The 14281-nt window shown below is 34.1% G+C and overlaps 1 protein-coding gene across 4 annotated transcripts in view; it reads right to left on the bottom strand.

Annotated features, from left to right (window-relative positions):
- LOC6505104 (acetylcholine receptor subunit alpha-like) overlaps nt 1-14281 on the bottom strand; it is a 178216-nt gene that overhangs the window by 119707 nt on the left and 44228 nt on the right. For 2 of the 4 annotated variants that reach the window (XM_044717432.1, XM_044717433.1), the window contains one exon: nt 1265-1313. The exons of the other annotated variants lie outside the window; for them this stretch is intronic. The gene's annotated coding sequence lies outside the window, so the exon portion shown is untranslated. The remainder of the gene's footprint in view (nt 1-1264; nt 1314-14281) is intronic. 4 annotated transcript variants of the gene reach the window in all.

The raw sequence follows: 14281 nt of genomic DNA, 5'->3' as shown, positions 1-14281 counted from the left end.
GTCCTGGGCATCGCTCTTAATTCTGCTTTATAATTGTATTTATTTTCATTATTTTTTTTTTGTTTTAAGCCGGCCTGGCCTCTGCCTTCCATGTCAAATATTTTTTTCATTTTATTCATTCTTTTTATTCATTCCATTTATCAGCATTTGTTTCCACTTTTCCGCTGCACGATTTTGCGACAAATTGAATTTGAAATTGAAAACAACAATAAGGACTGATGTGATGGCTAAAAATTGAAATCAATTAAGAATACAATTGTAGACATTTCTGTTCTGTTAAAAAATAAATATTATTTTTATGATTATTATTGAGGAAATGAAATGTAAAACAATGATTTGGCTAATTCCGCATTGAAACGAAACACAAATGCCAATCAATCGAACAATGAATCGAATTCTTTCATCAAAATTATCCATATTCCGAGCCACAAATAGAATTTAAAAGTAAACTAATTGAATTGCATGAAAAATGTACTTTTCCATTTAATATTTTGACAGATTTTTTTTTTACTATTATTAATCGATTTACGGGGAGAAGTAGCAAAAAAAAAAAAAAAAAAAAATTGATTGATTTTTTAGAGCCAGCATCTGGTGTTACACAAGGCTAATTTTTGGTAGTCCTTTCAAATATCCTTTTAGGACAGAGAGAGAGTGCTGCAAGTATGCTAAGTTCTTGTCGCCGTGTGGAAAAAGTAATTATTTTTGATTTATGACAAGTCAGACAGCCGCTTGGCCAGCCGCTGCTGCAAAAACTGCATTAAAAGTGAGCTCCTGGGAGCCACAGAGGACCCAGACCCCCGCCACGCCCTCAGACGCCTCTTGGGCAGACCCTTCTCAAAAAAAAAAAAAAGAATCATTTGCGAATGATGTCAACGCCTGCATAAAACATGTTTCTGCTTAAAAAAAGTGTGATTTCTGAGCTTCTGGGGCTAGTGGGCTTTAATTACTCTAAGTTTTAATTTAAAAAATAATTTAGATATTTTTTTAAGGGATAAATTTAATAGGTTTTAAGATTTTAAGGGCCTGGAAGTCAAAAAAAGTTAAGATTTGTAGGTAATTTCTATTTATGAGGCAGCTTTTTTTGTTCTTTTTTAGGAAAATATTATAATTTCTTTGTTGTTTTTAAGGGTTTAAGTGTAAAAACCTAAAATATTTAACTATAAATGTTTAAAAAACATACATAATATAGAAAAATATTTAATGAAAAGATATATATAATATAATATTCAAAATATAAAATATAGAAAATAAAATACAAACTTACAGGTCTCTGTCATCATGTCTCTTTGTTTGTTTTTTGTTTTATTTTTTAACTGAAAATAAAATGATAAATTAAACTATATTTTAAATAAAAATATATAAGGAAATATAAGTAATACATAGAGTAATTAAAATAAGTTAAAAAATAATATAAAAAACCTTAAAACTAGTCAGAAAACAACCTCAAACTCCAACTCACAAGTCTGCCACAAAATAGGGTATGAGGGAAAGGACCTGAAACAAAAAGCAACTTGTGACAACAAACATGCAACTTACAACTATGCAAATTGCGCGCTTTAAGCCCAACAATAACAACAACAATTACGCCATAGAAACAACAACATTAGAGACTAGAGAGTTAGAGACTAGAGGAAAAAGGAAGGTGGGGGAAATATTCATAAGTGCCAGGTAGAAAAGAGAGACAACGTTGAGAAGCGGAAGTTGCTGTCGCATTATGAATTACATATTGCAAGGCAGCATAGAAGCATGCAACATGAGGCACATACCATACCATACCACACAGACCGAAAGCGAGAGAGAGAGAGAAAGAGAAGGAGGCCGGCATACGCGTCGTATGCGTAATGCGACGATAGGCAGCAACTATTTTAATTATTGTCGCGTAAAGGAGCACATCGCATAAAAACGTTGAAATATGTTCAGTTAAGCAGTAAACTGCCAGGGGCTCTCCCTCTGCTCTGCTCTGGATATTTGCACCAAACATGCCTCGAAATTTTGTGCCTCAGCGCACAAAGTTGGCCCCGAAATCGGGGTTAACATTTCCCCAAAAAGGCCAAATTGCTGGCAAAAAGCTAGCTAAGAATTTTATAATGCAATGGAAAAATGCACTGAAAACCGCACAGAAGAATTTTTAATATTGCATTAGAAACTTTTAACTTTTTGAACAACAAAGTGTGACCTTGTTCGAGAAAAATATAAAATCCCATTTCACCAAAAAACGCCAACTAAACCAGAAGGCTTTAGGACATTTTTGGCTCGAAACTAGTTTTCTTAGTAGGGAGAGTCTGTGATTAATATTAGAAGCTGTTGTGGAGCCAAACCCTTCACATCTAGCTCCTCCATAACTTTTAATTTTTATTTTATTTTAATTCTCAGCCTTCGATATTCGAAACGGCTGCCAGAAACTGCTGGTCTTATTTTCTCATTTTATTTATTTATTTTTTAATTGCGAGAACCATTGGTCCCCGTTCTGATTTCCTTATTTTATTTTATTTTTTGGTGCTGAGGCGCCTGGGATCCATAATGTACCCCTGCGTTCCACGAGCTTAAATAATATTTGTGATTTATTTTTGAATTTTTAAACTTCTCAGTTCCTGGTCTTTCCATGTCTATCTCCATGGACATCTCTGGGTTCTTCTTATTATTATTTTTATTTATTTTATTATTAAATCTTAATATTTAAGAGGTGGCCTGTTCGCGATCCGCCTACTTACGGGTTTCCGATTTAAAATTTGGCCCTCTCCTGGTGTATTTATCTTAAAGGTTCTTATTTTTATTTTTATTATTCTTATTTATTTATTTTTTTTATTTATTTAAGGCCAAGCCTCTAATTCAGGACACTGAAAACAAATCTTAGGGGAAAATAGATATTCCAATAATTTTGTTTCTGGTTGAAAGGAATTTTTGCTCTGGTGTTGGTGAGCACTGGCATCCAGGTGAGGAGTGTCCAGGTGAGGAGCTCGCAAAAGTATGCAATACATTTTTGTGTCTGCACCTGCACCTGTGACACACAGAGCGGTGCGAGGGGCGGTTGGCTATTTGCAGCATGAGTGATATATGTCCACCTGTTAGTGTCAGCTTGGATCAGAGAGAGAGAGGTCCTTGCCAGGACTCCTCCTGCAAGACACAATGCCAAAGTAAATAAAAATCCAAACTAAATTGCATTTTTTTTCATGCACTCAGCAGTTTTTTCGGGTTTTGGGTTCTAACTTTTTTTTTATTCTTTTCTTTATATTTTTAATTTTTATTTAAAAGAAATACCTTGATTCTTTTATGGATTCGGTACAAAAAAAAATATATAACTATTTTTTAAAGGCTTAAAAAGTGCTATAAAAAATATAATTTATTTTCTTAAAAAGTCTTCTTTTCTCTAAGTGTAGAATATACTAGCAACTGCTACCTGCCACGCCCAGCTGATGCCACAACAAACAATTGTTTGTTATTGCAGTATTTTCCATTTTTATTATTTTTCTTTCATTTTTTTTTCTGGACATTTTTTGAGTTTTCCATTTTATTTTTCTGTGTGTGCGTATCTTGTATCTTTTTTTTATTTTTTTTTTTATTTATCAGCATATGAAAATCTGAAAGTGCAACTGCAACAGAATGCGAAGCTGCAACAGCAGCAGCAGCTGGAAAACCTTTACTCGATTGCATATTTTTCATGCAAATTTTTTGATTTGGTTTTTGGTTAGTTTTGTTTTTTTTATTTTTATTTTTTTGCTCCAAAGATGGCAGACAAATTTGTCTATAAAGCGGAAAGTAAATTGGTTTCTTTCTCTTTTTTTTTATTTTTATTATTATTTTTTTTTGAAAACTTTAAATCATTTTTCATTTCATATTTTTTTTTTGGTATTTTTGGGAATTCTTGCTGACAGTTTCCCAAGAGAAAGTGAAAGTAAAAGAGTGCCCAAGGGTGGGGGTGGGGTGCGTTTTAAAAATTCAAGAAGAAGAATGCGTGAACGGTAAATGAGTCGCACCTGGTAGCACCACCTGAGAGAGAGGGGTGGTGGGGAGGGTGGCGAGTCAAAGAAAATTGGAAAATGGAAGGGGTGTGCCGTTAGCGGGCCAGTCAGTGTGAATAAATGCATGAAATGAATGAGTAAATAGCTCGAATGACTAACTGCGCGGCATTTTCCCTCTCAAGACAATTTTCTTTCTCCCAACAGGATTGCCTTTCTCCTCCCCACACACCCACACTCCCCCTTTTAACACCCACTCCCCCCCCCCCTACGGCTAAGAGGGGGGCCTGGCATTTTCTCGATTCTCTAAATTACCAAGACGATGCTGTCGACAACCCAGGACCAGGACCAGGACCAGGCCAGGAGTAGGAGTAGTAGGAGGGCCAAGATGAAGATAAAGCCGAAAGGCGGAAATGCCAGAAGTACTGAGAATTAAATATGGGAGACATCCGGAAGAGTTTGTTACCCTAAGTACCCTCTATCCTCTATCCTATCCTAAGAGAAAAAAAAAGAAAACTACAACCTATAATAAAAAATGGCAGACAATTTATGAAGAAGGAAGAAAATGGCAAAGGATTTGTCTTTGGAGGAAGAAGGGAAAATTGATAGAAACTTTAGTTGCTAGTTACACGGGCCATTGGATAAATTGTGGCAAAGGATTGTCGCCAAAAAGGGGGGTTCTTACTTCAAAAAATATATATTTATTAAAAATTTATGTAAGAAATTTTAGAGATAAGAATATATTAAGAAAATAGGAGATATTTAAGGAAAAAGATTGAAAAACTAATCAAAGCACTCTCTTAATGGCTTTAAATACTAGTGACAAAAGCACATGCTATTAAGGATTGTAGCTAAAGAGGGGGTTCTTACTTTAGAAAAATATATATATTTTTTTTAAATTTATACAAATATTAAGAAAATAGTAGATATTTAAGGAAAAATATTATTGTCTTAATGACATAAAATACCAGTGACGAAAGCACTTGCTTCAAATTTATTTTTTCAATTAGGGAAGGAAGAGGGGTTCTTACTTTAAAAGAATAAAATATTTATTTAAAATTTATACAAATATCAGGCAATTGATAGAAATTTTAGGAAAAATATTGAAACCCGAATTAAAAAACTGCCTTAATGACTTAAAGAACCAGTAACGAAAGCTAATGCTATGCTTAAAATAAATTTTTTCAATTTTAGTGACGAAAGTCACTTTCAAAAATGAAAATATTTGAAAGAAACTCTCGGGAAACTCTCCAGAAAGTTCATCCTTTGAATAAAATAAATCCTTCGAATGATTTAAATGCCTTGAGTTTCTCACTTATTTCTTCTTCTTGTTGCTCGCAATAAAATAAAGAAGCAGAAACCCCTTTTTTTTACCCCTCGAATATTATCACAATAAATCAAAGAAGCAACAACAACAACAACAACAAGAGGAGGAGGATAACAACACTCACTAAAACAGTCTAATCCGGCAATTCAGCTGATCCCCGGAATAAAACTAATATCCCAGGGTGCAGGAATCCCAACAGGATAACGCCTGAGGGGGAAGGAATGAAAAGGACCCTGTGCCAAATGGGGCATGCAACAAAACAAACCGAGACCAGAGCAAAAAAGGTGTGAAAATTCAGGAAACCAACACACACACACACACACACACACATTCATAGTTAGGAGGGTGATGGGAGGATGGAATGTCCTTTGGCATTCGAAAATGGCATTATCAAAATTTACATACACGCATATCCTGATTATCCTTTAAGCATGAATTATTGAAAGCGTAAATACCAAAACACAGTCGACAGTCGTCGAATAAGAAGAAGAAGAAGCCGAAGCAGTCAGAAGGACGAAGGACCTCCTCCACCACCCCCCTAGGCCCAGATAAGGACAACAATGCGACAGAAGTTCGTCGGGAGTAGCTTTTTAGGGCTGCTGCTGATAATAATGATGATGATGATGATGTGTGCGATGTAACTTACAAAAAGGACGAGCCAGAAAGGACTCAACCAGACGACGGCTTAATTTTCACATGACAAGCACAACGAACGACAAAAAAAAAAACAAAAAATACATAAATATAAAAACAAGAGGCAGGAATTTGGAGAGTTAAATAGTCGAAGCCTATAGGCTCTTATAATTGGATGGAAAATAAAGGAAAAAAGGACAATAGAGGAGGATAAGAGGATAAATATTCAAGAAAATTAAGTCTAATATCTAAAAAGTGACTATTTTCCAACAGAAACTTAAGAATTTCAAAGAAAGAAGCCAAAAAGACAAGCAAGCAGACATGTCTGAACATGAATTCCTGACAAGCAAAGCTAACATGTCTGAACATGAAATCTATCACTTGTTATGCTTGTTATGATAAAAATAATAATAATTTCCCAAAAAATCTATCCAAAATATAAAATACTAAATAGTAGTACCCTCTCCCAAAAAAGAGTATCCAAAAAGAGACAATCTGTGGAGAGTGGAGACATTTTGAATGGCAAGTAAGCCAAAAAAAAAAAAAAAAAAAAAAACAGAAACAGGTTGAATTAGGATTTCAAAATGGATGCCAGGAGGGGGGAGAAAGGGTTTAAAACAGAAAGAGAGAGCGAAAGCGATAGCAAGTATTAGCTAGAAAGTGCGTGCCAGGGAGATAGAGAGAGAGAGAAAGACCAGAGAGCGGGAGAGCGGCAAGAGGCAAGATGGTAAGTGATGAGGTGCGATGATGCGGAGAATGTTGGACGAGCAGTTAAGCAAAGCGCCTAAGACAACACAATCGAATAGAGTCAACGAGGGCGGGCATAGAAGTTCTGGAAAAGCAACAAAATATACAAATTAAAACCTTTCTTCCTTGACACTTTTGAGAGAAGAAACTCCATAAATCCATCTTGAAAAAAGATTATATTTGAAATACTTTATAACCTCCCCTCGACCCGCATTTAGGCAAATACACTCTCGCACACTCACACTTCCTCACCAAACAGGACTCACTCACTTGGATAAATGTGTCTACGACTGCAGATAGCTTTCACTCACAAGTGTGTGTGTGTTAGTGTGTGTGTGTGTGTGTTTGTGTTTGTTTATTTGTTTTCAAATGTGTGCGTATATGCGTGTGACGCCCCGAACATCCTTGGGCTCCCTGCTGGCTACCCACTCCCAGGATATGTCAGGAAAATCCTGTTAAAAGTTTGCCATAAATCCTATTTACATATTTTCATCTGCTGCGTCTCAAAATCAACACACACACACACTGGCACACTTGTTTGCTAAAAAAAAAAAACGGAAAAGAGTTGCTAAAATATGTCTTGGCCACGCCCACCCAGAAGAATAGGGGGGGTTAGATCGAAAAATAGTCATATCAATTGTTTAGGCAAATAAATCATAAGACTTCCTTAGCACGCTCGGCTCTCGTCCTTTTTATCTGCTGACCTCATTTTTGATTTGCCTAAGCAGGACCCCCCCTCCCCTTAATATATTTTCCTGACCAAGGTTCACATAGTGTTTCCTTCCAGGATATCCTCTCGACAGAAGCCATTCTTTGATTAATGTTGCCAAAAAAAAAAACAAACAAAAAATTACAAAAAGATAAGTTTGGGGAGAGTAGAAGTTCAAATACCCTTTAGTATTAAAAGGCAAGCCACAAAAAAGTGTGACCATGTTCTAGAAAACAATCTTAAATCCCATTATACTAACTAACGCCATTTTCCCTCAAAGGCGTTAGGACATTTTTACTACAGTCTCTTTTTTTTCTTATTTATTTATTTTTTAACTAAAAGATTATCAAATAAATTTAACTAAAAATGTATTTTGAGAACTGTTTTGAAATCTGCTTAATCCTTGGCCAGTGATGGGCGCATTTGTTATGCTAAGGATTCATTTTTGCATATGCTTCTTAGCCTTATCCTTCGGCTCAGACTCTTGGACCAAGTCTTGGCCTTGGTAAACACATTTTGAATAATTGTCCTGGACACTCTGCACTCTCTATGTGTATGTGTGTGTGTTTGTGTGTGTGTGTCAAGGCAAATCCTTTTTCGGACAAATTCAAATTCAGTGTACAAATGACTGTAAATGGCATAAAGCTTATGCATATTTCATAGTCCTCTCGCACTCTCGCTCCTTTTGTATTTAGCACCAGGACAATCGTCCTGCAAATGTTTGCCTTCACTATCCTTTTGTTTCTGTCTTCAAAGACATCTCATCCAAAATTTGTTAAATCGACAAATTTCTCCTACAACCCCAAGACAGACAAAGCATTAAACCAAAAAAAAAAGAAAAGAAAAGAAGAGAAAATGTATGAGTTTGCCTAAACAATTTGCACTTTATTTAAATGGCTTGTTTAAAATGCATTTAGCATTTCTTGAAAGCTATTTATGGTGCTTGGATAGCTGGGAAAACGATATTCAATTAAGACAAGAAATATTTGATAATGGATAATGGAACACTACAAAATTAACAATGAATATGTTTGCTTGGGCGGACTTAAAGGGAGGGAAACTGTCAATAGTTGAGGACCAAAGAGGACAATTGCTTTGAAGAGGCTTTAAAGGATATGTTTCTAGTATATTTTCAGATATTTTTATATTTTATTAGATACTATTATAGAGTATCGTATAGTATTGTGTATTTTAAGAGTCGAAATTACTAGAAATCCTTTTTATATTCATATTATCATTATAAATTTTGAATAATTTCAGTAGCCTTTAAATTTCTATTAATTTTCTAAGGATTTATAGAATATATTGTAAAATAATCGATAATATCGATACAAACCAAGTAACCTTATCGATTGTTTTGATATTATAAAAATACTACCCTATTTCCTTTGATTCTTCTTTGAGTCTTTGATTTTAAGCTTTTCTTCCTTACTATTTTGTTAAAAATACATATTTTTTATATAAATAGCCTCCAAATATTAATTAACAAGTTATACTATGTATTGTCCCTAATATCGATAGTCTCTTTAGAACAAGATTAAACTATCGATAAAGCCACTATCGAGTATTTTAGTATTTTACATTTAACTTCTTCAAACTAAGTGCAGTATATTTTATACACCCCCTAAGTTAATTTAAAATTAAAAAATATATATAAAAAAAGAGAAAAATAAACAATATTGATCCAATTTCTGGAACTCCCCTAGGCTGCAAAGGTGAGCCTGAGCCAGCCGGAGTAGACAGGAGACAGGAGCCACAAATATAAACCTTAATCACATTAAAGAAGCTCAAAGTCTTCTTACACATGCTACCGCTTCCATATAAATCGTCAGTTGTCAGTGGCAGGCATTAGGCATTAGCTCATCACATTCCCCATGCATGTCTCTTGGATGTTGGATGTTGGAAGTTGCGTATACGCACTGTGGGCACTCTGCCCCCTGCGGCTTCTTTTCTTTTCAGTTTTTTTTTGTTATTTTTTTTTTTTTGCTCTTCTGACAGATTGAATCGATGGCTGGTAAATCACAATTGCCACACCCCCTTTTTGGGGTGGGGGATCTCCCTCGCCCCCTCCTGAAAACACTTTTCGAAACAAAACTCAATTAACGTTCGAGAGGATGAACTGTTGAAGAGACAACAAAGTCAAAGAGCTTAGCACACATACGTTAAAAAAAAAAAGGGGGAAAAAAAACACCAGACACAGAAACCATCAAGAATCGGTTCGACAGAAAAAAAAAAAATGGAGACATTTTTTAGTGCAACTCTGTTGACCATAATAAAAAGTGAGGGGAGTGGGTGGAGGGGCTCTGGGCAGGAGAACATTTGACTGCATTGGTAATTGAAGAGGAAATGGTAATGAAAGCGGGCGGCTGCCAGGGGGCGGGGCTACCAGGGGGCACAAAAAATGCCAAGGGGGGCAAGAAGAAAAAAAAAAAAAAGAAAGAAAGAGTGCCGACAAAGTCGCCTTATTGTGTGGCACATTGTTAACTTTTGCCACAGCCTGGGGAATCACGAGAATGAGAGAGCCATGCACTTTTCAAAATTTGATTTCAGAGAATTAAATAATTATCTTTCCTAATAATTCTCAATTTTCTATATATTTAGATAATTAAAACCTTTAATACTATCTTTTCTTTAAGGTATATATTTTATAAGATGTTTTTGGTATTTAGTATTATTTTTAAAGTATTCTTTCAATGGTAATTATCTATTAAATATGTATAGTAATTAGATCTATATAGTTTTCAATTGCAAAATAAGGATAATGTTCATGAATCTATTATGAGAATATCATTAAAAATCATTATAAATAGTAATTAAGAAACTAATCACTTTTCTTAAAATAATTTAAATAAAAACAAGAAAGGTTAGACTTGATTCTCAACTAAAATGATACCCGGTACGCTTCTAGTCCTTTTCTGTCACTTTTTTTTAACTTTATTAATATATTTTATATTCAATAATGGATTTTAAACCTTTAAGACCCAAGAAATAAGAGGAAAATATCACATAAATACAATCTCATAAATATATAAAATACACAAAAATCTAAAAACAAACATATAATAGTTTTAGATATTTTTTAAAAAGTGTTTTATAGAAAAATAAGCTGTAATAGCCTCTTAAAAGTATGAAAAAAACTATAAAAAATACACCATCCCACTTTGCAACATTTTAAACCCAAATTAAAAGCCAAAAAGTCTTAAAATTTCCCCTTTTTCTCAAAGAACCCCCCAAAAACCTCCTATATCCTTTCTCCCAGTGCAAAACCAAAAAAAAAATCGGAAAGAATTCAAGCAGAAAGTGCAGCAATGTGCATACAGACCAGGCACTATGTATGACAGCTCCCCCAACGAAAGTGCTGTCATGTCTGAGAAGGAAAATAAGCATATAAGCTAAACAAGCAGATATATATATTATACTTATATATAAATAAATATATATACAAATGTAAATACTAAGCGATAGAGGGAACAAATTAAACAAATAAAAGTCGAAGAGCAGACAAGTGGAAAAAGCCGACAAAAAAGTGACAAATGGGGAAAAATGGACACACATACTCTCCGAGATAAAAAGGACAAATTTACAAACAAAATGAATGTCAGGCAGGACGAAGGATATTCAAGATGACAAATAAAAATAGAAGAAATAAAATTAAAACAAATGAAGGAAACATATTCGAATTCGAACTGAAACTGATTAAACACCGGAGACAAATCCACAAATATTTGTGTTTGTTTTTGCTGGCCAGTGTTTGTTTGCTGAAAATTCAACTGAAAATATTCGCAACGAAAAGGTTTCAAATTTAATTGAAAATTGCAAAATCCTAAAATGAATTAAATTTTTATTCAAAACTAGAGAGAGTTTCTATATACAAGATTTTCTATAAATGATAAAGAATATATACTTTTGGTTTAAAATTTCTTATTAAATACGAAAACTTGTGCATGTGGAAAAAAAAGGATGCTTCCTTTTTGGCAGGACTCGCACGCAGGACTCTCGCAAATCTTAAAATGCCTCCTTTCCGTGAAAATTTTCCCTTGCTATTAAAAAGTTTACGCGAATCGGAAAAAAGAGGCCTCCAAAAAAAAAAAAATGGAAAAATATAAAAAAAAAAAGAAGGGAAGGGAAGGAAGTGAAAATGCCAAGTAGCCGCGAACGTTGGCAGGAAGTAACGAACAAAGAATTTATATATATTTATTATAATTTTTTATTTTACGCATTTTGTGCGTTGACTGCGGCCTACCGAAAAAAAAAAGTGGAGAATGGAAAAAATGGATGAAAAAAAATGGGAAAGAAAAGGCCTGAGCCTCAGTCTCAGCCTCAGCGAACAGGAAAAAATGAGGAAAACACATTGAAAACCGCACGGAAAGTGAGAAATATGAGAAGGAAGTGGAAGTGGGAGTGGTGGGGTGGGGTGGAGTGGGGCCAGGCAGGCGGAAGATAAGTGGAGGAAAAAGTGAAGGAATAAAGAAAGGGGAAGGACGAACGGAAATAAAACGGAGTTACGAGTTACAGTTAGCCAGGGTGGTATTTAAAGTTTTCGAAAAAGGAGGTTTTTAATAAGGAATTTTTAAAAATAAAAAAATAAATAAATAAGATTAATATAATAATAATTAAAATTTTAAATTAAGAGCTTTTAAACGAGGATTATTTACAACTAAAATATTAAACAAATTATAATAAATAATGAATATAAATAATAATTTTAAATTTATGAACTAAAAAAGGAATTAAAATCAAAGAGACTCATAAATTTTGTATATAGACTCATCTTCAAAATAAACCGATAAAAAAATACAAAACATACTATAAAATACTAAACTAAAAATACTGTTAGAATCAAATAGAAAAAAGTGTAGCCTATTTTTCTGGGATTGGATATTTTTAAAAGATTAATCCTATTTAAAGTATAGTAGTTAGTATTTAAGAGTAAACACATTTAGCTTTAGAGTATTATTTTAAGGTATTTTATTATTAAAAAAATAGAAACGGGCACATTTAGAGTGACCAATAATGCAAACAGTGCGTTTCAAGTTCAAAAATGTCTAAAATTATTGAAATCAACAAAGTTTCTTATTGAAGAATCATATTATTTGAAATAATTCATTAAAAATGGTGTAAAAAACCTAGAAATTATATTTTAAAGCCTGTTTAAAACCTCCTAAAACAATCTTTAAATAGACCCCTAAAAACTTCTCTCATTTAAACCAAAACAACCTGAAACACTCTTTAAAAACAAGCTCTAAAAAACCCATTATGAACTCCGAACACCTTCCAATAATTGAAATTGCCAAATCGACCCTCGTTCTCAGCTAATTGGGGCCACAAATAAGCCTCTTTTTGCTCATCCCGACTCCCCCCTCCCCGCCCCCTGTCGCTTTTTATCTCCTTCGGACTGTTAAGGATATTTGGTATCCTGCGTAACCTCCCGGTGCCTCACTCCCCCTTCTAAATCCCTGGCAGGCCTTTATATTTATTTTTATTAGCTCTCACCTCCGCACTGCTCCTGACATTTTCCCCACCAACCCCCACTCCCCACTCCCCCTCCCACTTTTCAGGACTTTTTCGCAGTTTTCACACATTTTTCACTTTTCCATTTCGCTATTTTTCTATTTTTTTTTTATTATTTTTTAACCATGTTGTTGTTGGGCTGAAGCAATTAAAAATTTCACCTTTTTTATGGCCAAGGGAAGTACAATTTTTTTTGTTAACAACAAACAACAATAAAGCGGTAATAAAAAATCATAAAAATGGCTGCCCAACAAGGACCAAACTGCAAAAAGTGCTAATTGGTTAATTGTGTGTGTATGTGTGTGTTTAAGGGGGGGGGGGGGGGCGGGGGAGTGTGTGTGTGTGTGAAAAAGGTAAAAAAAAAAAAAACAACTGCCCACCTGTATTCAATAATTCATAGTCTTTAATAGAGATACCCCCCTTTTTTTTTTGGGGAGGATCTCCGATTTAAAGTTACTTTCTTCAGGATATCATTTATCCTGCATGTGTATAAGAGTGTGTAGGAGTGTGTGTGTGTTTTTAATCCCTTTTTTGTAATGTTTTGAGAGGCGTCAGCTGCAATGCAGAGACAATGGGTGGTGGCCCTGGCACACCCACTTGGCCGGCTTCAAGTGCCGCTTGTTAGTTTAAACTGATTTGCAATGTTTGACATGGGCCATAAAAAGCAACGAGGCGAGCGGCAGGACGAGCGACAAGGATAACGGTGAGATGAAGATAGCACAAGGAGCGGAAAAGGACGAAAAGGATATGGCGGAAGAAATGGTAGAGGGGGAGTGGGGAGTGGAGAGTGGGTGGGCCACCAAAAGCAGCAGGAGCAGCACATTAGGACACTCGTTCAGGTCACAACAGAGCACTGACAGAAAAATACTAAAAAAAAATAAATATTTAAACTATAAACAATACAGAATTTATATAAATTTTAATACTTGTAAAAATATTTACCAATTTTTAAATAATTAAATTATATAGACTTTATTTTAAGTTTATTTAGGGATTTTTTTTTTAATTATTTTAAAGTTTAGCCTGAAGACAGAAGCCTTGGCCTTGTTTTTTAGTTTACGTTTCAAAAAAATACTGAATTTATTAAGGAATATATTTAAATTAACTAATTTTCAAACCAATGATAACTTTTTAGTCAAAAAATGAAAAAGTTTAACCAGAAAAGACTAAGAAACTATTTTTAAACTCTAAAAAGTCGAAATACCGATTATATCGATAATAATACAAATGTTTGTAGATGGTAATCGATAATAATCGATAGTTATCTATTTTAGTCAATAATAATATTATCAAGATGCTGTTAAAATATAATATTATATAAAATCAAAGCTAGAAAAGATAAAGAACTTTAGTTATAAACTTTAAACAGCAAAGTATATCGATACTACTACTATTATT

The sequence above is a fragment of the Drosophila ananassae genome, chromosome XR, assembly GCF_017639315.1.
Source record: "Drosophila ananassae strain 14024-0371.13 chromosome XR, ASM1763931v2, whole genome shotgun sequence".
Taxonomy (NCBI): domain Eukaryota; kingdom Metazoa; phylum Arthropoda; class Insecta; order Diptera; family Drosophilidae; genus Drosophila; species Drosophila ananassae.
This window is presented reverse-complemented; position numbering and strand designations above follow the sequence as displayed.